At 45.5% G+C, this 21,770-nt stretch overlaps 1 long non-coding RNA gene across 1 annotated transcript; it reads right to left on the reverse strand.

Moving 5' to 3' along the window:
* Positions 1 to 4,774: 4,774 nt before the first annotated feature.
* On the reverse strand, positions 4,775 to 12,001 carry LOC121276515. The gene is made up of 3 exons (XR_005942672.1): positions 11,851 to 12,001; positions 7,614 to 7,690; positions 4,775 to 5,668 (listed from the first exon to the last, which is right to left on the reverse strand). It is a non-coding gene; the product is annotated as an uncharacterized LOC121276515 (long non-coding RNA).
* Positions 12,002 to 21,770: the final 9,769 nt, after the last annotated feature.

Genomic DNA, 21,770 nt, shown 5'->3' on the forward strand with positions numbered 1-21,770 from the left:
GCTCGGTATCAAATGTTGTTTGAAAATGCTCCAGTGAAGTGCTTAGGGATGGTTTACTACTTTAAAGGTGCTGTACAAATGTGGTGAGCTACATATATTAACACACAGGGCCCTGTTCTTTGTAAACATCAAGAATATGTACACACATCACACCTGTTTCAGCTAAACAAAATAAGTGACAGTCATTCGTGAGGTTCATTCCTCGGGGCATTGCCTTGACCAATCAGAGTCAAACTGCCTGGTTTAAATTTCAAACAATGCTTGGCATTTAACTACCAGTCACCTTAAACTTGTGCATTCTCCAGGACAATGTCTGTACCATTAGAGTCCACTTGACAACCAATCAGCACTCTCTTCTCATACAGTATAAATTTGTTGTTTTCCCTGACATTGGTATTCTTGCGAATTATCCTGATGAATGCAAGATGAAAAGATTGGACAAATTGTCTCGTTTATCAACAAAACTCAGGTTCTGTGCTACCAAAGTACTAATCATTTCACAATTGATCAGCAATGTGATTCTGAGTGGCAGTTGTACCATTGCCCTTTCAGTGCTGTTACATGTTTGATTAATGGTGTTGAGCAGGGAATGGGACTTTCTGAACTGTTTACAGCAGTGAACGTCTCCCTCATTAATTAAGGACAAATTTATCAGAAACCAATTGTGATTGGGATCAGGGCCGGGACAACCTCTAGACGAGCTGGCCAGTGGCCTCTAGGGTGCAGTAATATTTGGCAGGGTGGGTGGCAGCCATGGTAAAAAATCTGAAGTCTGAATTCTGAAGCTTAAAAATAATATCGATATGGCTTCATTATGAGCCTGAGCAACTTAACTGAGTGCCTGGGGGTGGGACACTATGCAGTTTCGGTTCAGTCTCTCCTCCCTCCCTCACTGTCCCTCTGGAGTTTTCCAGCAGGCGACAGTAGCAAGCAGCTCTTTCCCTATCCGACACCTCCCCGCTTCCCCCCGTCGCCCATCGCATGCTTGCAGCTCTCAAGAGTTTCCCCGCCCTCCCCTCCCCCACTGCATGTTCATGCTCGCTGACCATGCAAATTCTTTCCTTTCCTTCTCTCCCCCCCCAGCCCCCAACCCCCCCAACACACCCCCACCCCCCCACCCCCCCCCAACCCACCCAACCACCCCCCGCCCCCACACCCTTCCAGGTGATGATCTTGTGATGCGGGTTGAGCTGTGGCGAGAGGGTGCGGGAGCGAAGTGCGCGAATCTAAGGTGGCGTCAAGGGGACGCGGTGCTGCAGAAGCAGAGCCCGCGGGATGGGACTCGGGAGGCTGAGGCCAGAGCGAGGGCTGGGCACAGGCCATGGATGACAACTACCTGTGAGCTTGACCATTTTTAGCGGTTGTGCAATAGTGGGACCATACTGTATTCAGGTTAATTATGGTGGGTGGGGGATTGGAGGTGGGCACCAGGGCAAAGGTTCACCTAGGGTGGCAAATACCCTTCGCTGGTCCTGATTGGGGCATATCCCTCGAATGTTACTCAATCCCCTCTATCATTGCAGCAAACACAAGAAATAACTACCCGGTTAGCCTTCATATGTAACAGCACCGAAACATTGATCTATATGTTTATATTCTGGTGTCTTCCTTATTTTAACTAAAGATCTGATGGTTCTATTTCAAAGAAGGACAGGAGAGTTTCCCACAGTGACCTGGCTCAACCAACTTCACTGAATAATATTATCTGGACACTACCTCATGTGGGAGATTGCTGTGTGCAAAGCGGCTGTTGTCTTTCCTACATTACAACAGTGACTACTCTGCAAAAGGTACCTCATTGGCTGTAAGGAGCTTTGAGAACATCTTGTGGTTGTGAAAAGTGCTATAGGAGTTATAGTCCTTTCTTTATGCAATGACCATACTGTTGGACCAAACTTGCACGCTAATGCAACTACAAGGAATGGATGAACAGTCCTAACGCAAAGTTAGCAGGAACTGGATTCTCATTTTTCTGCCCGTGTGTTTTTTTCCCCAAAGTCCCGATATTCCCCCAACATTTTTCAAAGCCCTATGCCACCCCTCCCACCTCTGTCTCCCTTACCTGGCCAATGCTGTTCCCCTCGAACCAGCTCCAATGTTACAGAAAATAACGTGAAAAGAAAACTGAAGAGGGGAAAGGGAGAAAAAGGGAGAAGGGGGAGGAGAAAAGGAAAGGTGGAAATTAAGAGAGAAAAGAAAAAAAAATAGGGAGGTGAAAATAAAGGAGATGAGCAACACAAGTGAAAAGCAAGATAAAAATAAGAAAAGAAGAGAAAAAAGAGAAACACAGAAATGATGGAGGATGGTAAGAGAGAAGCAAGTGAAGAAGCTTGAAAGAATCACACATAAGAACAGTATAAGTAGGAGCAGGAGTAGACCATGTAATCCATGGGGCCTGCTCCTCCATTCAAAACAGGAATGGCTGATCTTGGTCTTCAATTCCAATTACCTGCCCACTCCTCATATCCCTTGATTCCCTGAGAGACCAAAAATCTGTCTGACCCCAGCCTTAAATGTATTCAATGGTGGAGCATCCACAACCCTCTGGGTAGAGAGTTCCAAAGATTCACAACCCTTTGAGTGAAGAAATATCTCCTCATCTCAGTCCTAAATGATCGGCCCCTTATCCTGAGACTGTGCCCCCATATTTTAGGTTCTCAGCATCTATCTTATCAAGCCCCCTCAGAACCCTGTATGGTTCAGTGAAATGGCCTCCTATTCTTCCAAACTCCAGATAATATAAGCCCAATTTACTCAGCATCTCACCATAGGACAACCCTCTCATCCCAGGAACTAATCTAGTGAACTTTCCCTGTACCACCTCCAATGCAAATATATCCTTCCTTAAATACGCAGGCCAAACTGCACACAATTTTCCTTGTGTGGAAAAAGCCCTCAAAGCTCACAAATAAGTTGATAGTGAGTAAGTGAGGGGAGCTGACAGCAAAACACTGATGGAAACTCTTCAGCAGCTACTGTATAGCCTTCAGGATCTTAATCAATGTAGTTTATGGATGAACAATATGAGAACAATAATTTACATTATATAATGGTGAGAATGTGGGCTTGAATAAAATTTAATGCACACATCTTAAATGAGTCCTATTAATTTTTATTCATAACACGTTGATGATAACTGGCCAGAGGACCGAATGATGCAAAAGGTTAGTGTATTGTCCTTCCTCTGGGATCTGGATGGAGACTATTTCGAGCTAATGGGATGGAAGTCTTATCCTTGGTAGGCAGTAAGATTTCTGCATGAGATGTTTTTGAGCACAACTCAGTTCTCAGAACTCTCAGTAGATAAGACCCTCCAGGACAAATCTTCAAGAAGACCAAGAGAGTGACACATGGCAACAACAAACCCATTAAGCCTGGCTTCAGAATTGGAAATCTAATGGAATCAATAACCAGAAGTGCAATGGGTAAGTGCCTGTTTGAAAATAATGGCAGTTTGCATGGCTTTGGCAGTGGTAACTTATGGACCTCCAAAAGGCCTTTGGATGTTGAGCGACTGCTCCAGTTACTTGAATACATTGTTGACCTAGAATCAGAGTCACAATACAAAGCAGTTACATTCTCAGAAGATATATGAACAACAATATGCATTCATATAGCACTGTTAGCTTAGAAAAGTGCCCAAGACGCTTCACTGAGGCCAATGAAATCTGTTTTTGTTTAACCCACAATAGCACACTCATTGATTAAAACTAAGATTTTCTAAACTCAACATTAATTTTTTTCCATGAGATTAAACAATGTATTAATCATTTGCCCTGCAATGTTATCTGTATGGTAAAGTCAAATATAGCAAGGGACAAAAATAACGCCGCTCTGGAAAGCAGAAATTGGCTATAAGTGATTAATTGGTAACAGTATTGAATGTTTGACTTGCAAAAGTTAGCAAGTCGGGGGAGGGGGGTGGAGGGGGGTGGGGGGGCGGGGGTGGGGGGTTGGTGGGGTGTGGTGGTGGAGATGGGGGTGGGGGAGCTGCAGAGAAGGCAGGAAGACTTGGCAAACAGTTTGAACCTGGACTGGTCATTGGCAAGTTCAACATGAAAAAATGCAAGACACTGCACTGAACATAGGAATAGAGAGTATGTGTACTTCATGAGTGGCATTTGTTAAGACTACATGAGGAAGAGTGAAATGTCTCCCCTATTCTCCCACTCCCGGTTTGAGTGTAACAGGGATTTTTTCATATTTAGAGAGGGTGTGCTTTGCCAATTCTGTAGAAGTCCCATTATTTACTCTATCAGATTGTAAAGAATTAGTCAGACAGATTTTCTTAGGTTGAACAAAGAACAAGATTAGTTTATTGAAACTATTTTCTGAATTAAAAGAAAAACTAGGTACATCACAACTGCCAGTCACGTGTCACACACATCCATCTGGGCCCACACACACCAGTACAGGTGGTAGAGTAAGAGGATAGGCTTATAGGATGTTTACAGTTCATGAAAAATAAAACAGAGTACATGGTTAGCTGTTCTTGACATGGTGATTCTATATTGTGGCCATTTTGTTCAATTTTCTAAAAGCAAAAAAACTGCGGATGCTGGAAATCCAAAACAAAAACAAAAATACCTGGAAAAACTCAGCAGGTCTGGCAGCATCTGCAGTAAGGAACACAGTTAACATTTTGAGTCCGAATGACTCTTCTACAGAACTGTTGGAGGGTCATTCAGACTCAAAACGTTAACTGTGCTCCTCTCCGCAGATGCTGCCAGACCTGCTGAGTTTTTCCAGGTATTTTTGTTTTTGTTTTGTTCAGTTGTCTTCCTGGGTGTAATTGTATGGAGTCGATTCCCACATATTAGTCCCAAAAGATCTTGATTTGCAGTAAATTTCTCTTCTCAGGATGGTTACTTTGCAAAACCAGGCACAATACTTTCCAGAAAGAGAGAGAGAGAGAGACAGAGCTTCAAATCTGTGTTCGGTACAGCATTGACTTTTGTTTTCTCTCTCTCCTGCTTGGTAAGGAGTCCTTAAAAGTACCTTGCTGGCTGTAAATTCCAGAGAAATTCTATTAGTTCATGTCTGCTGCAGTTCTTGTTTCAGAGCAGATAATTGCATTTTGGCGTCTTATCTCAAAATCATTTGAAAATTTTCAGGATGATGTGAAGCCAACAGGGGTATGGGGCCTTTCACAGTCCCCAGAGGAGTGAGTGTCTGTTTTTTTCATTCCACTTGGTGGAACATGAGATTGTGTGGATTGCCACATTCTGGACTGTTTTCCATTGCCTGTACAGAGTGTCTCAGTGTATTTTTAAAAAATCTGGCCCAAAATAAAAATAGAAATGGTATCTTTAAGAAGCACATCCTCGTAACACATTGAATGCTCCAAGGGGGATGTTGAAAGAGAACTAGGGTGATAATTGATTAAATCAGGTGAGGTGACAGTGAACATAGGAAATGTACTGACTTTTATTGGCCAGTTGAATTCAAATACATAGAAATCACAGTGAAGCTGTACCTGCTTCAGCTATATCTGAACTGCTATGTTCAATCTGAGATCTACAACATAAAACGATTAAGAGGCAAAGCAATAGACAGCCAGAAATCCTGATCCCAGGTGTCAAGGAAACACATTGAGGAAGATATTCATAAGCTCGGGCTCTTCCAGCCTTGCAAAAGGGACGTCTCAAAAGGAATGCTGTTAGGTCATCTGAAACATAAAATGGAATAGAGAAGGTATGTCTAAACACACAGTTCTGGGTATGGTAGAGCAATGGTACAAAGGGCACATTTTTATGACTGTGAAGTGCACATCAAGCACAAACATCAGGCAGTGTTTTCAGTACACAGAGGGGTTCAACACTCCAGCTGCATTCATGATTTCACAGCCCCCTGGAGCCGTCGACCAATCACCGGGAGCAGTGGCCACTGCCGGGACTGCACCGAGCAGATGCCATGGGAACTGGCCTCGCTCCAAACCGGTAAATGGGGTCCGCGATTGCTGGATGCAGTCAGGCAGGCCCCAGCGATAGGAGTGGAGGGGGGAAATGGGTGGGTGAGGGTGGGGGATGGAGGGGGGTGGTGGGGGGTGGGGTGGGGGGGGGGGGGGGGGGGGGGGGGGGGGTGGTTGGTGGAGGTATGCCTTTGCTGCCAGGGTGGGCCTCCGTGAGCCAAAGAGTGCCCAGTTAGGAAGGCCCCGCATCCAAATCTGCGGGGACACTGCCAGAGTTCAGAGTTGCGTAATGATAAAGAAAAGTAATGAACAAACTAAACTTCCCAAATTATGTGGACCATCTTGATTAACTTAAACCTAAATAACTTCCAATCAGCCTGCTGTACACTAACCGTTTGGTTCTGAGTGAAAACCTGCCTCTGTAACTTTCTGTTTAAGAACTGGCCGCCGGTGTGTCTCTGTTCTTGTGACATAACCAGAGGGAGGGCGCATGGCCTCACACCTCCTACTGAAGTCCGAAGACGAGGGACATCCCAATGCCTTCGGGCGAGGAATAGAATAGAGAAATCAGAAGGAAAAGGGGAGTCCGAGCTGCCAAAGCCAAAGAACTGTGAGGAGTGACATTTGGCTTGTTGATTTTATGCAAATAATTTGTACCCACGTAGCTAAGGTCTTGTGGCACAGTGGATGGTGTCCCTGTCTCTGAGCCATAAAGCTGGCTTTGAGTCCCACCCCAGGGCCAGAATTGTGAGATCACGGACGGTCGGCGGTGGGCCCAGGAGTGGCTGGGAAATACCCACTGCCCACGATCGGCCCCTGACCGCAATTTCTCGCTGGCTGGCCAATTAACGGCCAGCTACCATGAAAGGCGTGCTGAGAGGCTCAACACTTCCGGGGTGGGGGGGGCGGGAGGAGGGCGAGAGCTGAGGTCAGCACAGGCGTAGGGGAGGGCGTAGTGAAAGCCCCCTGAAGGCACAGAGCTGCCTCAGGGAGCTGAAGAATTTTAAACCATCAAATAAGGATTTAAAAATGCAGGAAGGAATGTTCACACATTGGACTCACTCGCCTAAATATATAGAATGTAAAAATTCTGCCCAAACATTTTTTTTTAAATTAATATTGGAAACCTCCTCCCACCTTCGAAGGAGGTTTCCTCAAGAGGGTAAAGGCCGCCTGGCTGATTCGCCCACTGCCAACCGTAACATTGGACGGGCAGCGAAAAATCTCTGTTAATTGATACTTTCATAGCCTTAATAGGCTTCTTAATTGTTGGCGGCTGTGCCGCTGACTCTCGCACCCGGAATATCGTGCGATGACACCAGGATGCTCGCCCGACATCACCGCGCGTGATTTTACGGTCCGATGGGGTCCGGCGCGCGCCCACCTGGGGTTAAAATTCTACCCCAGGGCTTGATGGCCGTGGAAGGTGTGCTCATGACGCAGCCAAACAGGTTGATTGTCAACTTGCCAATCCTTCCAATGCACTTAATGGCAGGTGTTTGTTAAGCGCAGGGAGATTCCTGGATGTGAAGTGGTGCCCCCTCTAGCTCTAGCCTCTGCCTTCAGGCTAGTGACCCGTTCCAGGAAAAATAAGCGATGGAACCACGCATAAGCATGTGATTCCTTTTGCCTCATTTGTCTTTAGACATAAGGAAGTCTAACAATCCTCCACTCGCTGCATTTTGCTGGCCTTTGCCTTTACCAGGAGATGTTGCTGTCGTTTCAGTCTTGAGTCCTGCTTGCTGTAGTTGGTAAAGACGTCCTCTCCTTAAATAGACTCTGTTGAGTAAATAAAGTGTTTACGGTCGTTTCTGCCCCATATCCAATGCTGTCAATAATCACTCTCTGCACGCATAGCAATAAAAAATGTGGACATTTCAATTACAATCGAACAAAACACAGGATAATTACAGGACTCAAGATTCAAATGAGCTCAAAGGGAGATCCACATGCTGAACAATGGCTCGGATTTTGCAATCAACAACACTCGCTGCTGAAATTGAATAAATCACCGCATGATCCTACCACAAGCTCCGTGACTCTTGGCTCTATGAATCTTGTTACATGCCTATAAGGCAATGATATCCTTCCTTAGGTAAGGAGACCTGCATTCAACATTTGTGCAGAGCTGTGATGTGAGCAGTGGCAATATTCTTATTCAGTTCTCTGCCTGAAGGCAGGTCTGACCCAGAGCGCCGCAAACTCCACCACGGGTAGGGCAAAGAGGCAGGTTCCACCCCGGCCGGAACAGGGATCGAACCCTGTGCTGTTGGCACCAATCTGATCCACACCAGCCAACTAGCAACCCCGCCCACCCAGGGGGTCCAGGTTGCTGTGGCAAAATACAGGGTCTAGTCCAGAGCTATGAACAATGATGGAAGAGGCTCCAAATTTCTGTCCATCACATGGGCATTAGATGATTATTTGAATAGAAACAATGTGCAGGGGTACAGGGGAAAGGCAGAGCAATGGCACTAGGTCATAATGCTCATTTGGAGAGCTGGTGCAGACATGATGGGCTGAATGGCCTCCTTCTGTGCCGTTAAAATTCTGTGATTCTGTGATAGCTGACCAGGAATCTCTCTCACTCGTAACATCTGCTATTTGCCATTGGCATTCATTGGAAGGATTTGCAGGTCAATACTCAACCTGTTTGGTCACATTATGAACACACCTTCCTTGGCCATCATGCCCTGGAGTAGGATTTGAAGCTGAAGCTTCCAGCTCAGAGGCAGGGACACTAGCCACTGTGCCAAAAGACCTCTTTATTTACCTTGTATGAGCTATTTTGTTGCGTGCAGGTGTATCCTTTCCTTACATTTTTTTGTTCTTCTAAATCTCAGTGACGTAAACGATCTGATGCTGTAGGTTATGATAAAAAGATGTCATTCCCTCTCCCTGCCGCAGAGTTGTGGGTGATGACAATCTCCCCTTGCCATTCTTTTGTCTGAGCATCAGGCTTGCATACAGCCTGCATGTTCCCCCCCAAACAGTAACTTTTTTTTTGCCTCTTTTTAGGTCAAGACCACTTTGTTATCACAACACAATTTAGCAGATTTACTCAGCTGGCCAAGCTCAGATACAGAAAAGGCCCCGATGTTTTGGCTGTGCACTTCCGGACTTCCTACATTACAAGTGCTTGCTGATTGTGTTTCAGTGAAGGGTTGTCTTTATTACAATTTTTGAGTGCTGACGTCAATGCCAACAGTACTAATGCTTCACATCTTGAATTGCTTCAGTAAAGAATAGGAAAACATTGAGAGCCATGGTTTAATAACATGCTGATTGATTTGCAGTAGCAGATAAATGCCACCTGACTTAAAGCTTCTTCAGTCAGAAAGTAAATTGAAAAACAGCCTCCACAGGAAGTCTAACCCATAAATAATGGCCCGGATTTTGTTCATAGTGTGAGCCATTTGTTAGATCTTTCCCTTCATCCTGTAGCTCAACATTCTTTCTACCCTGTAGGCTGTTGGAAGAGTGGGTTGATAAAGCCACAGCGAAGGCAATAGAAAATCTCGGACCTTGGTGAGCAGTGTCAGTTGTGATAGCTCAGCTGGTAACACTCTCACCTCTGAGGCAGAAGGATTGAAATCCCACTTCAGAAACCTCGGCCCCAAAAATCTAGGCTGATGCTCCAGTGCAGTGCTGAGGGAATGCTACACAGTCAGAGGAGCTCTCTTGCACTTTCAGGTGAATATAAAAAAATCCCATTGCATTATTTCAAAGAAGATCAGGGAATTTATGCTCAGTGCCCTGGCCAATATTTATCCCACAATCAGCATCAGTAAAAATAGATTGTCTGCTCATTATCATATTGTTGTTTTGAGGGAGCTTGCTGTGTGCAAATTGGTTACAGCATTTCCTACGTTACAACAATGACTGCACTTCAAAAAGTACTTCATTGGCTGTTAAGCACTTTGGGATGTCCTGGGTTCTGAAAAGAATTATATACTTGCAAGTCTTTCCTTCTATTTCCTTAACCAATGAAATTGAAGGATTGTGTAAAACAGCAGAACAGAGAAGGAAATAGAGTTAATGCAAGTCAAATCAGGTACAGAAAGAGAAAAAAAGAGAGGGAAAGAAAAATTTGATTAAGAGAGAGATGAAAGAGGCAGAAAGGAAAGATAAATTAAAAATGTAACTTTTACATTTTAGAATCTATGACAATTTGCTACCGGCAGGAATGAGACTCCACAGATTCAGTTTTCCCCTCTTGAGACCGGAATAAAGAAAGACTTGTACATATATAGTATATTTTATGACCATAGGACATCACAAGATACTTAGCCTAGCCAATGAAGTGTTTTTGAAGTGTAGTCACTGTTGTAGGAATTACAGCAGCCAATTTGTGTACAGAAAGCACCCACAAACAGCAATGTAATGTCCACATATCTGTTTTTAGTGGCGGTTACGACCAGGTGAGGAAGTGTCGAAGGGATCCCCTCTTTTCCCTCTCCTCATTTGACTGCAAGGTTTTTTAAAGATAAGGATATCTTTGCCAATTTAACATGTGTTTAACTGTTTACATGCTGTCATCATAAAATAACTAGTTGAACAGGTTTTCTTGTGTTCAACAAAGAACAAGGTTAGTTTTATGATGCTAAAACTGACCTGTGTAAACTTCGACACACACATCAAAGTTCCCACACATAAATACAGCTTACAAAGTAGGGGAGGATAGATTGTGCCCCCAAATTATAATCCATTAGAGATAAAAGAAATTTGCAGTTCACAGCTAGGAGTACCTGCAGGCTGCAGGCTGAATCTGATTATTTTGCTTTCAATACTGAGACAGTTTATAACTATAGCTGGTCTTGCTATATTCCTACAGACACAATTGTGGAGTTAAGCTCTTTCTTTAAGAAATCTCTGTCTACTGCAGAATGGGGGCAAAGCCAAATCAGTCAACAGGGTCCAAGTATGTCTGAGAGAGACAGAGAAGGAGCTCCACTAAGCTCAACTGCCAGTTCTGTTCTACTGCAAAATCCATGTGCTTAAAACCAGACAAAAGACTTGGGCTGGTCATGTGATTTCTTTCCAACTATCTGTTAATTAACATTATTGTATATTCCAATTATAACTTGATTAGTTTGGCTGCAGCGCTATCTTAAAAAAAAACAAGGTATTTTGTCCAAGCAATTAACCTTTGAATGGTTCATCTTCAATTGTTGAATACTATATGTGATTTCCATAGATATCTTGTCAATAGGGTAGGAAAGGAGAATTCTTTCACAGTCCCCAGGGCAAGGAGAGTGTGGGGGTAGGTGTGAGGGGGAGTGCGGGGTCATTGCCTTTGGTGACTTTTACAGATATGTTATCTTCTCTCCCCAGGGTTGGAATGTGCAGTATATATAGTAATGTAAATTAGTCTCAGCTATCTTAGTATAGGTTAAAAAATCACTTCAGTCTGTTAAAACACTGTCTTTTTAAAAGTTCAATTCGTGTTTCCGGCTGCTGAATTAAAAAACAATATTTGATATAAACTCTGATATTTATTAAAGGATAAATATTGGCCAGGAAACTGGGGATAACTTCCCTGCTCTTCTTTGAAACAGGCCACGGGATCTTTTGCATCTACGTGAAAGAGCAGACAGATTTAACAGGTCATCCGAAAACCATGATCTCCTACAATCCTTCACGAGGATGGCCAGCCTTGATTTTAGGACTCAGGTCTGAGAGTGAGGCTTAAACCTTCTTGCCTGTGACGCGTAATTGAGAGTGCGACCCACTGAACCATAGCTGGATGAGGCTCAGTGATATTGCAGGAACATACTTAGATGGTTAAGTACTAGACCTAACTTTCTGTCACAAGTTTAATTTGCAATTAATGTGCAAATGAAGTAAATCATAAGCGGGAGGAAGAACCTGAGACAATTTCTCCCTCTCTAACCCAAAGGCATTTAGGAAATTTATATTGATAACAATCATGAACTTACCAGGTTGTTGTAAAAACCCATCTTGTTCACTGATGTTCTCCAGGGACGGGAACCTGCCATGCTTGCCTGGCCTGGTCGACGTTTTACTCCAGATCCACAGCGACGTGGTTGAATCTTAACTGCCTTCTGAAATGGCCCAGCAAGGACCTCAGCTCAAGAACAATTAGGGATGGGCAATAAATGCTGGCCTTGCCAGTGATGCCCACATGCCAAGAATGATTTTTTTAAAAAAAAAATCAGACAAGTTAAAAAAAGAAAGTTTGAGGGGGGTTCTGGGAAGTTAAAACATTTTACCTGATCGCATTCAGTTTGAATGATTTTGGTTGTGAACTTTATGTGATCTCTGCAGGACTGTGGCATAAGCATTGGGCTTATGGCAATGCTTGTAAAAGAGGTGTTTGTAAGTTCACTTCTGATTCATTAAAACAGAAACCCTCTTGTACAGCTGACAGAGTGATTTCTATTGAGGTTACTGCTTATTTGGAAAGATGGACCACACCTTAAACAAACTCCACTCTTGCTGCGTAAGGAAAAGAAGTGATGCCAAAATCTGTATTTATATGGTTCCTTGGATAATTTCTGTGACATGTTTGAACTTATGCACCTTTAAAGAACTTAGAATGGAATTTCCTGATGTGCAACTCATGGCAAAATAGCCACAGGCAGTAGGAAGATCCCAAATTCAATCCTTGGTCTGGGCTGGGTTAAGTTTAGCTAACAGGAAAAAAAAGGCTTGCATTAATATAGTGTTTTTTCTTTCACATCTTGCATGTTACAGCTGATAAAATACTTTTAAAAATTCTTTCACAGGATGTGGGCATCACTGGCACAGTCAGCATTTGTTGCCCATCCCTAATACTGAGTGGCTTGCTAGGCTATTTCAGAGGGCAGTTAAGAGTCAGTCACATTGCTGTGAGTCTGGAGTCACATGTAGGCCAGACCAGGCAAGGATGGGAGATTTCTTTCCTTAAAGGGACATTAGTAAACAACAATTGATGTTAGTTTCATGGTCACCATCACTGAGATTAGATTTATATTCCATATTTTATTAACTGAATTCAAATTCCACCAGCTGCTGTGGTGGGATTTGAACCTGTGCCCCCAGGGGATTAGCCTGGGCACCTAGGCCAGTGACAATGCCACTACACTGCCATCCTCCCCTTTTTGAAGTTGCAGTGTAGGAAATGTGGAAGCCATTTTGCATACAGCAAACTCCCTCAATATGATCATGTCGTGCTAATCTGCTTTTTGTGCCGTTACCTGAGGTATAAATACTGGCCAGGACACCAGGGAGAAACCCCCTGCTCTTTAAAATAATACCATGAGAGCTCTTACATCCATCTGAGAGGGCAGAAGGGGCCTCGGTTTAATGTCTCATCCAAAAGGTAGCATCCCCAACATTGTAGTACTCCCTCAGCACTGCACTAGTGTGGCAAACTTTGATTTTTGTACTCGGACCCTGGATTGGGACTTGAACCAAGAGACTAGCCAGAGTACAACCAACTGAGCCATAGATGACACGTTGGAATCCAGCATTTAATTCCAGTGGAAAACAGAATTACCTGGAAAAACTCAGCAGGTCTGGCAGCATCGGCGGAGAAGGAAAGAGTTGACGTTTCGAGGAAGGGTCATGAGGACTCGAAACGTCAACTCTTCTCTTCTCCGCCGATGCTGCCAGACCTGCTGAGTTTTTCCAGGTAATTCTGTTTTTGTTTTGGATTTCCAGCATCCGCAGTTTTTTTGTTTTTAATTCCAGTGGCCCTGGGATAGAGAGAGGAGAAATCTCAGCCAGGTTTCTGTTTCCAATTACTTTGTGATCGGGAGAGTTTGCATGTGTCTAGGCACTGAAACCTGTATGCTGTATGGAGCCTTAATGCTCATCATGTCCTCAACCCCCAGCACCCATTTTCCTAGCACCCAGGTGAGATGGATCAAGGGGCAGAAGTCATGCCCATCAGTATCCTCGGCCAGGATATTGAGATGGAAGACTTTGGAAATGACAACCTTGATTGTCCCTCTGTTAAAGGGTAAGGGTCACTGTACCTGACCCTGGATACACCAGTAGGGTCAGGAGTGCAGGTTATCTTTGTACACTCTGCTACCCTTCCACTGGTGGAGTGGGGCCAAAGATTTTTGGACCTCGGATGAAAAGAGCTTTGCATTTCAGATACACCGTGTTATACCCAAACTGCAACACCTCTCACTCTGTCAATCCAAGATGGTCTGGGTTGGATTTCCCTCCTCCATATCATGTCAAATCGGGAAATCAAGGGAAATTGGGCAGTGAGGTTCATCATTGTATCCTCAACCCTGCCAACAATACACTATATTTTCAATCTTTCACTCCAGCAGACCCATCTCTTCATTTGACAATGGTGAATCAGGGCTGAAAAACTGTATGATTTTTCTGCCTTTTTTTGCCCCTACTGTCAGTGACCCCAAGGACCGTAGGGAGAGGCCTGTCTCTGGTTCCTCGGGTGGATACAGGAGCTAGGATGGAGCCCATTTGGAAGGGGGAGGGCTCAATTGTGGGGATTTCTCCTTCTGCTCATGACACTAATCTAACATTCCCTAACAGCACAGTGACTGCAGCAGTTCACGAAGGTGACTCACTACCACCTTCTCAAGGACAATGAGGGATGGGCAATAAATCTGGAGTACTGTGTACAGCATTGGTCTCTTTATTTAAGGAAGGATGTAAATACAATGGAAGCAGTTCAGACAGAGTTTACCAGACTAATACCTAGAATGGACAGGTTGCCTGATAAGGAAATGTTGGACAGCTTAGGTTTGTATCCGCTGGAGTTTAGAAGAGTAGGAGGCAGCTTGATTGAAACATATAAGATCCTGAGGGGTCTTGACAGGGTGGATGTGGAGAGGATGTTTCCTCTTGTGGGAGAATCTAGAACTGGGGGCAGCTGTTTAAAAATAAGGCCATTTAAGACAGAAATAAGGAGATTTTTTCTCTCGGGGGGTCATAAGCCTTTGGAACCCTCTTCCTCAAAAGGCGGTGGAAGCGGAGTCTTTGGCCAGAGTTTTATTGCCCCTCCTGCTGGCAGGATCTTCCGGTCCCACCAAAGTCAAAGGACTTTTGAACCCACAGCGCCAGCCAGGGCCGGAAAATCCCGGCCTTTGAATATTTTTAAGGCAGAGGTAGATAGGTCCTTGATAAGCAAGAGGGTGAAAGGCTTTCGGGGGTAGGTGGGAATGTGAAGTTGAGGTCACAATCAAATCAGCCACGATCTTATTGAATGGCGGAGCAGGCTCGAGGGGCTGAGTGGCCTCAATCCTCCTAACTCATATGTTCATATGTAAATGTTGGCCTTGCCAGCGACTCCCACATCACACGAGTGAATTAAAAAAAACACTCACCTGACGAAGGCCCAGTCCACGATCTGACAGGAAAAGCTAGGAGCAGATCCTTGGGGCATTTCTGGCCCCTATTTTAATCATGATCTCCCTCTTCTGCTGCTACTACAGGTGCTCCACATTAACACGGTCAAATGTTGCAGGCTTGCAGTAGGAGCCGAACGGGAGCAAATGACCCTTGACCCAGAAAAGACGGCTCAAGGCCAGGAGCTAGATCAGTGCAGTGTGTGGACATCTACCCAGGCCTTTTTCCGACAGCAAACCTACCATGGAGGAAAATCCTGACTCTTAGTACACGAATGCTTAGCTGGCAAGGAGTTTGCACCGAATTGAGAGGAGGGGGAAAGAAAACTGGAGAGTGAATAAAAAATGTGGGCCCCTTAATTTCCACAGGGGTTGTCCTGAACTCCCAGTTGTAACTGTGACACGGTTAACATGGGGATAATTTGGGAAAGCCCCCTCAGAAACTTGGCCTTGAATTAAGGCTGAAGGTTCAAGTACAAAGGCCAACCTTGTAGCAGGGTTTAAAACAGCACCAAAAATAGATTTTAACCACCGTTGCTCTTTTGGATTTTGAAATGCAGCATTACTACATGTCCTAGCTGGCTTTCTGTAGTCATGTGACCTCTGCCATGAGGGATTCTCTCTGCAATCAGCCAGCTTACAATCAGTTCAATAAAGACTTCAGACTAGGGAAGACTGTAATCTCTGAGCTCGAAACAGGTTGTCCCGACACAGAGCTTTACCAAAGTGAAATACTGCGGATGGCAGAAGTCTGAATTAAAAGAAACTGGAACTGCTGGAGATGCTCAGCAGATTGGGCAGCATCTGTGGAGTGAGAAACAGAGTTAATGCTTCAGGTGCGCAGTAGGAATTCTGAAATAAAGAATTTACCCAAAAATTTGAAATTGTGTTTTTTTTAGTTCCTGGGACATGCATGTAGCTGGAGTGTAACCAGCATATGTTCTCCATCCCAAATTACCCTTGAGAAGATGGTGGCAAGTGTTGTAGGGTGTTGGATATCATTTGGTAGGCCTTAATGAAGTCTTTGTCGTCTTCAGCCGGTTAACTGCTTGTGCTTATTAACTACAAGAACCGTATACGTATATACAGAAAAGGTTTCAAACTGGGAGCTGTGTCCATGCTTGCTCATACACACAGCTCTGCCCAGCACTAGACTGACCCCCAGGTGCGGGTCATGTGTTCTCTTACATCACTGTGTATCCAATCCATTGATCCGATGGCAAGAATTTTCCGCTCAGTGGGCGGGCACGAACGCCAGGCCTGGGATCAGCCGGGAAATGGACCATCGGCTGCAATCAGCCCCCGACCAATGATCTCACGCTGGCTGCCCATTTAGTAGCCAGCCATCAGGAAGCGGGCAGTAAAAAAGATCAGCGCTGCTGAGGTGGGGGGAGGGAAGAGGGCGGGCGATGACATCAACATGGTGGGCCAGCGCTGGCTCAAAGCTCCCTGGAGGCAGAGAGCTGCCTCTCGGGGAGCCGAAGACCTGAAGCAGCAAAAATAAAGGTTTCAAAAGCTGAAGGAAAGTGTCCGTGCGTCAAGAGCAGTCACCTGAAAATTTAGCTAATGAAGATGCCGTCCACAGAAATTTATTTATATTTCATTTCATCACGGAAATCTCATCCCGCCCGTGGATGAGGTTTGATGAAAAATGTAAAGGCTGCCTGGCCAATTCGCCCATCCCCCATCCGCCAACCATAAGGTTGAACGAACAACATAAAATGACAGAAAATTGCGCCATTAATGGACTTAACTGTCATCTTAATTGTCGGCGGGCACACCTCTGACTTTTGTGCACGCCCCCCGACCGGAATATCGCGCGAGCACGAGAACGAGCGTGGGATGATGTTGGGACCCTCACCCAATGTCATCTCGGGTGTTTTCACCCCTGATCGGGTGGTGGAGGTGCTCCCCTTGTGCTGTTAGGGAGGGAGTTCCGGGACTTTGACCCAGTGACATTGTAAGAACAGCGATACATGTTCCAAGTCAGGTTGGTGTGTGACTTCGAGGGGAACTTGGGGGTGGTAGAGGTCTCATGTTTGGAAGGTGCTGTTAGGGAGGGAGTTCCAGGATTTTGACCCAGTGGTAGTGAAAGAACACCAATATAGTTCCAAGTCAGGATAGTGTCTGACTTTGAGGGGAACTGGAGGTGGTGGTGTTCCTATGTCCCTGTTCCCCTTGTCCTTCTAAAAGAAAGATTTGCATTATATAATCCTTTTCATGACCAAACATCTCAAAGAGCTTTACAGCCATTGAAATACTTTAGAAGTGCAGTCACTGTTGTAATGTAGGAAATATGGCAGCTAATTTGTGCACAGCAAGCTCACACGAACAATTATTTGATCTTGACCAGACAATCTGTTTGTGGTGATGTTGATTGAGGGATAAACGTTGGCCAGGACACTGGGAATAACTTCCTCGCTCCCCTTTGAAATGGTGCGATGGGAAATTTTACATCCACCTGAGAGGGCAATGGGGGCCTTAGCTTAACACCTCATCTGAAAAACAGCACCTCCAACAGTGCAGCGCTCCCACAGTTCTGCACTGGAGTTTCAGCCTTGATTTCTGTGCTCAAGCGCTAGATTGGGGCTTGAAACCGGAGCCTTGTGACTCAGGGGTGAGTGTGCATCAAACTGAATCACAGCTGATGCATCACAGGCTTGGGAGGTGATGTTGATGAAGCCTCAGCAAGTTGCTGCCGTGCACCTTGTTATTGTTATTGGGATTTTGATAATAACCAGGTTTTGGTCGTTCCATCACAAAAATGCAGAAATTTTGTTGGCTAATGTAATGCTTCCTAAAGAGTGCAGTACACCAAGGCCACCCTCCTTGACAATCTGCAATGTTCAACATTGGGTGGAAAGGATCCTAACCCGCTCCTTCCAGGCTGCTATTCAATCAGAGAATGCAACAGCCCTCAACATGAGATTATCAGCAAAGAGTTCAGGCATTTGATGTGTCATCAGTTTACTCATCACCTCACTATCAGTTGTTTCCAAGTATTCCTTTAACCTACACCCCTTCACATTCCAATTTACTGACCTCATAGAATCACAGAATCACAGAATCACACAGTGCAGAAGAGGCCCTTCGGCCCATCGAGTCTGCATCAACACGTGAGAAACACCTGACCTACCTACCCTAATCCCATTTACCAGCACTTGGCCCATAGCCTTGAATGTTATGATGTGCCGAGTGCTCATCCAGGTACTTTTTAAAGGATGTGAGGCAACCCGCCTCCACCACCCTCCCAGGCAGCACATTCCAGACGATCACCATCCTCTGGGTAAAAAAGTTTTTCCTCACATCCCCCCTAAACTTCCTGCCCCTCGCCTTGAACTTGTGACCCCTCGTGACTGACCTTTCAACAGGGGAACAGCTGCTCCCTATCCACCCTGTCCATGCCCCTCATAATCTTGTACACCTCGATCAGGTCGCCCCTCAGTCTTCTCTGCTCCAACGAAAACAACCCGAGTCTATCCAACCTCTCTTCATAACTTAAATTTTTCATCCCAGGCAACAACCTGGTGAATCTCCTCTGCACCCACTCCAGTGCAATCACATCCTTCCTATAATGTGGCGTCCAGAACTGCACACAGTACTCCAGCTGTGGCCTCACCAAGGTTCTATACAACTTCAACATGACCTTCCTACTTTTGTAATCTATGCCTCGATTGATAAAGGCAAGTGTCCCATATGTCTTTTTCACAACCCCACTAACATGCCCCTCTGCCTTCAGAGATCTATGGACGCACAGGCCAAGGTCCCTTTGTTCCTCTGAACTTCCTAGTGTCATACCATTCATTGAATACTTCCTTGTCAAATTATTCCTTCCAAAGTGTATCACCTCACACTTTTCAGGGTTAAATTCCATCTGCCACTTATTTGCCCATTTGACCATCCTGTCTATATCTTCCTGTAGCCCAAGATACTCAACCTCACTGTTAACCACCCGGCCAATCTTTGTGTCAACTGCAAACTTACTAATCCTACCCCCCACATAGTCATCTATATTGTTTATATAAATGACGAATAATAGGGGACTGAGCACAGATCCCTGTGGTACTCCACTGGACACTGGCTTCCGGTCACTAAAGCAGCTTCTGTCATCACCCTCTGTCCCCTACAACTAAGCCAATTTTGAATCCGCCTTATCAAATTACCCTGTATCCCGTGTGCCTTTGCCTTCTTTATAAGTCTCCCATGTGGGACCTTGTCAAAGGCTTTGCTGAAATCCAGATAAACTACATCAACCACACTACCCTCATCTACACACCTGGTCACCTCCTCAAAACATTCAATCAAATTTGTTAGACATGACCTCCCCCTGACAAAACAGTGCTGGCCATCCCTGATCAAACTATAATCTTCTCAGAAGATTTCACAGGAGGTTTGTGACTAAACAAAAACAGAAAATGTTGTGAGCACTTAAGTCTTCACCCTTCCATTTCTTCCCTCATTCTTCCTTATCTCCTCACATCTCTTCCCCGAGAGGTGCAGCTCACCCGCATGCAGCTTTCTTCAACTCAAAGGGGAGGATTTTCCCTGCGAGCTTCAGGACTCCACTGTCAGGGTCAAATTGGGGTCAGGAGCCCGCATTGTGTGGGGGAACAGCCACCCACCCGGCTGTGACTTTCCCTGAATCGGGCAAGTAATGGGCCAATTGGCAAGTGGGCCCTCGAGGCTGGAGGGCCAATAGGAGGTCTCCCGGTACTGAAGAAGCAGCAGTCTGCCTTGGCTAGTAACTGAGGGGAAGGGCATCCCCAAGATACAGGCCCTCTCTCCAACCTTTTCAACGTTAAATTAAAAAGTGTTCAATTATCAGCCAGGCCACCATGGTGTGTGTTGAGGGGAGAGGGAGGGGTGCATCGGAGGAGTGGATGGGAGAACCCCTCCTCAGGGCAACCGAGACAGGTCCTCTAAGCCTGGTTGAAGAGTTAGCAACCCCCCCCTGGTCTTCCACAGCGAGCTGCCCTGTTCCCTGAGGCCTTGGGATGGCTGGACGTCGAGTGGAAAGTTCCAATCGGCCTTGGAAAGCACAGGCTACGCCTCAAAAATCTTTAACAGGCCCAGTTGGCAATGGGCAGCTTGAGGGTAGGTGGGCTGGTCGCCACACCCCAGCCCGCTTCTGGACAAATGGCCTGAGCTCAGGATGGATCACAAGCGGTACACCAGCCAGCAGTGCAAACGTATCCGCCATGCTCATGCCTGTTATGAATTGAATGTCTTGTTTAGCTTGCCGTACTTTGCAAGGCAGTGCATTATGGGATTGCAGAATCCATGGGCAGGATTTTGCTCTTGGCGGGGGGTGGTCGGCGGGGGGCGGACAGGAAGCCGACTGCCACCCGCAATCGGTACCGCACCGCGATTTTACGCGGGCAGGCCGATTAAGGCCCGCCCAGCGTGGAACGCGAGCGGCAGCGCTCAGCTCTGTCTGTGAGGGCGAGAGGAAGAGGGCGAGCGGGCCTAGCGTGAACTTTGTGCACGTGCGCAAAAGAACACCTCAACCTCCAGCCGCAGGGAGGTGAAACGTTGTTTGAAAAAGCTAATGAGCAAAATAAAAATGTCATAAAACATGTGACTGTCACATGAGCAGGGGCCTGTTTTTAATTCAAGCGTAAAACTTTTATTTGATTTTTATTTGCTTTAGGAAGCCTCATCCCGCCCGTGGTTGAGGTTCCCTAAATAGTGCAAGGGCCGCTTGGTATTTTCACTTGCCGCCAACCGTAAGATTGGACGGGCAGTGTAAATTTGAACTTAATTACCTTTTTCATGGCCTCAATAGGCCTTTTAACTGTCAGCGGGCACCCTGCAGACTCCGGGCCAGGTCAGGTGTGTGCCCATCCACTGAGCTCAATATTCTGCCCCATGTTATTTTGTTAGCTCTGATACTGAAGTAGAATAAATGTGAGCTGCAATGTTCAATCACCTCCACGCCTCGGTGAATATTGATTAGCCTTCAAAAACATGATATTAAAACACAACAAATTGGCGGCGAGGACGATGGACATTTACAGTAAGGCCACTCGAAAAGTGAAACAGCTAGTGAAAGGAGGCTCCTAGTGAAAAAAAATGCATGCCTGCTCTCCCAGAGTGCTCCCAAAGTTCAGACCAAAGGGGAACATAAAAAGACAAAAAGGGACGAAATCGCTGCTGTGCTTTTTTGTGCAAAAAGTTTAGGGAAAAAGCCTTACAGCAAAAAAGCAAAGTAGCCAAGTTTGCAGAAGTAAAAAGAGACCCACAATCTCAGGGATCCCCAGAAAGCACGGAAAAAATACAGCGACGGGGCTGCCTGCTGCCGACAGCCTCCAAAGTTTCAAATATACAGGACATGCAGGGTTCAAAATGAAGACACAGGGAGAAGAACTTGTTGCAGTTTTAATAAGTTTGAAAACTTGCAGAAAGGGAAAGTCCACAATCGCTGCAGAGCTCACCAAAACCCAAAAAGCGTGGGAAAAACCACAGAGGCATAACCGGCAGCTGCTGACAGACTGAGTTAATAAAAACAATTACTGTCTTAAAGCGGT

This window comes from Carcharodon carcharias, chromosome 3 (genome assembly GCF_017639515.1).
Source record: "Carcharodon carcharias isolate sCarCar2 chromosome 3, sCarCar2.pri, whole genome shotgun sequence".
Taxonomy (NCBI): Eukaryota; Metazoa; Chordata; class Chondrichthyes; order Lamniformes; family Lamnidae; genus Carcharodon; species Carcharodon carcharias.